We start from the raw sequence: 3,351 nt of genomic DNA on the forward strand, positions 1-3,351 counted from the left end.
GAGCATTGGAAAAAAGTCATGTGGTCCGATGAATCACATTTCCAGTTGCATCATGCAGATGGCAGAGTGAGAATTTGGCGGAAACAGCATGAAAGCATGCACCCCACATGCATGAGTACAACCCTTCAAGCTGGTGGGGGCAGTGTTATGGTTTGGGGCATGTTTTCCTGGCATGATTTGGGCCCTTTAATTGGTGTGGAACAATGTCTGAATAGCACAACATACCTAAGTATTGTTGCTGATCAAGTTCATCCTATCATGTTGATGGTGTATCCCAATGGAGATGGCTTCTTCCAACAAGACAATGCGCCATGCCAGGTGCTCGTATTGTGCAGCAGTGGTTTCAAGAACATGAGGGAGACTTTACCTTGCTTAGGTGGCCCTCACAATCACCAGATCTCAATCCAATTGAGCATTTGTGTGACGAAGTTAAAAGAGCCATCAGGCAGCTGGTTCCACAACCATCAAACCTCACAGAACTGGACAGTGCTATTCATCAGGCATGGTGTCAGATTCCTCTCATCACCTTTCAACATCTCATGGAGTCAATGCCAAGAAGAATCGCTGCAGTATTGAAGGCAAAAGGTGGCCCAATGAAGTGCTGATAGGGTGGTCATAATAATCTGGCCACTCACGTTCAAATATATCCCACGTTCAAAGGCTGTTAAATCGTGTTGTTTACCCATATCTTCAGAAAAAAATCACTTCTGCTGTCGTGGTAAACAATCTGCTTCCCTATTTATTTATTTATTTTCAAACGTTAGGGAGTTTATTATAAGAATTCATGTGCAACAATAAGGAAGGCAAAATGCCACCCCATGGATGCAGGCCGGTGGAACTGGAAGGCTGTTGAGAATTCAAGGGGCGCCCCGCAGCAGGGAATCTGGGCTCTCTCTAATGATCCCTATTAATGTGACTCTGTGACTGTCTGCCTTTGTTCTCCTCTTGATGTTGACCCTCTGAAGCTTTTGCTGATTGATGGTTTCTGTACCCTCCTGATTTCAACTGGGACACATTTCGTCCTTACCCCATATTACTTCACAGCTTCTGCCAAATCTCAGTTTCTACTTCCTCTTGATCTCTGCTCATTTGTGGTTTCCCATGGCTCTTCACCCACCACTGTGTGTGTGGGGGTGGGGGTGGGGCGCTGCGGGGCTCTGGAAGAGGACCGAAGCACATCTTCCCATCTTTCCTTTCTTCCCCTCAGCGTCCTGGATCCCCATCACCCCCTTCACCTGGGGGCTGAGGATCTGGGACATCCAGAGAGGGAGAATTCTTTCTTGGGTCACTGTACCATTTTTCCAGTCGTTTCAAAGTTGAGTAAATGTTATGGATTTCCATACTTGGGTTCCCAGTGCTCCCGGCATGTTCCAGGCTGGTTCCCTCCCAGAGGCTAAATCCTGCTTCCCTATTTATAATGGTCTGGCCCTCTGGCAACTTTAGCGTGAAATTATAGCTAATTTGCCTACAAACGTCAGATGGTCATAATAATCTGGCCATTCAGTCTGTGTGTGTGTGTGTATACATTTTTTTTAAGTTAAAAATACAGCTGCCACACGATCCAACAATTCTACTTGGAGGTATTTATCCAAAGGGGAAAAAAAACCCCACTAATTTGAAAAGACATATGCATCCCTATGTTCACTGCAGCATTATTTACAAGAGCTAAGATATGGAAGCAACCTAAGTGCCTACTGATAGAAATTAGATGAAGAGGTAGTACAGTTCATAGCAGCATAATTTATAATAGCTAAGATCTGGAAACAGCCCAAGTGCCCATCAAAAGATGAGTGGATAAAAAAGCTGTGGTACGCCTGGCTCAGTGTGGTGTGGTGGCTCAGTGGTTGAGCATCAACCTATGAACCCAGAGGTCATGGTTTGATTCTGGTCAGGGCACATACCCAAGTTACAGGCTCAGTCCCCAATGGGGGTGTGCAAGAGGCAGCCAATCCATGATGCTCTCTCATCGATGTTTCTGTCTCTCTCTTCCTCTCCCTTCCTCTCTGAAATCAATTAAAAAAAAAAAGCTGTGGTACATTTACACCATGGAATACTATGCAGCAGTAAAAAGGAAGGATCTCTTACCCTTTGAGACAGCACGGAGGGGCCTAGAGAGTGTTATGCTAAGTGAAATAAGCAGTCAGAAAAAAGTCAAGTATCAATAATCTCACTCATATGTGGAATCTAACGAACAAAATAAACTGTTGAACAAAATTGAGACATAGAAGCATGGAACAGACTATGGAATCTCAGAGGGGAGGTGGGGGAGGGATCAACCAAAGAACTTGTATGCATATATGCATAACCCATGGACATGGACTATAGGGTGTTGAAGGCCTGAGGCGGGGCTGGGGCAGGCTATCAGGCAGCGGTTCTCAACCTGTGGGTCGAGACCCCTTTGGCGGTCGAACGACCCTTTCACAGGGGTCGCCTAAGACCATTCTGCATATCAGATATTTACATTACGATTCATAACAATAGCAACATTACAGTTATGAAGTAGCAACAAAAATAATTTTATGGTTGGGTCACAACATGAGGAACTGTATTTAAAAGGCCAGAAGGTTGAGAACCACTGCAGTAAGGGATCAATGGTGGGGGAAAAGAGGACAAAAAAAAGAGGTGGTACAAGGAACGGAGTTGCCCAAGTTTTATGGCGACTACTGCAATACCTACCTCACCCATGACTCTCCCATCTGTGAGAAAGACATACTGCAGTGGTAGGAAACACAAGGAGAATGTGAAAGACCGCTATCAGCAATGAATGCAAGAGCATGACAGACAAAACTGCCGCATTCCAGCAAGGAAGGACACCTCCTACTCCATTCTCTGCTCCTCCTCCTGCAGGGGCAAGGATCCCACCTCCCCCAAGTCTTCCAGGTCCTCGCCCTGGTATAATGCCAGCACCCCATATGGGGCCCTCCCATGATGCCAATGATGGGCCCTCCACCTCCTGGGATGATGCCAGTGGGACCTGCTCCTGGAATGAGGCCACCTATGGGAGGGCACATGCCAATGATGCCTGGGCCCCAAATGATGAGACCTCCCGCCCGTCCCATGATGGTGCCCGCGCATCCAGGGATGCCTCTACCAGACAGATAAGGAGAGAGGGGGCCTCTTTCTATCAGTTACTTGTTCTGTTTCACCAAGAGATCGCGGTGCTGTAACTCTGGGTGTTTTCTAACAGCAAGACCAGGAAGATTCACGCCCTCTTCCTATCAAAAGAATAGCTTTGGAGGGGAGTAGTGGGACAATAAAACGCAATTTTCATTTGTGTTGTGACATGTGAAGATAAAATTGGAATATTACTCAGCCATAAAAAGAATGAAATCTTACCATTTTCAACAACAT

General features: G+C 46.2%; 1 pseudogene; it reads left to right on the forward strand.

The window, feature by feature from the left end:
• Positions 1 to 3,102, forward strand: part of LOC102249469 — a 3,327-nt pseudogene extending 225 nt beyond the window's left edge.
• The last annotated feature ends 249 nt before the right edge of the window (positions 3,103 to 3,351 follow it).

This window comes from Myotis brandtii, unplaced genomic scaffold (genome assembly GCF_000412655.1).
Source record: "Myotis brandtii unplaced genomic scaffold, ASM41265v1 scaffold122, whole genome shotgun sequence".
Taxonomy (NCBI): domain Eukaryota; kingdom Metazoa; phylum Chordata; class Mammalia; order Chiroptera; family Vespertilionidae; genus Myotis; species Myotis brandtii.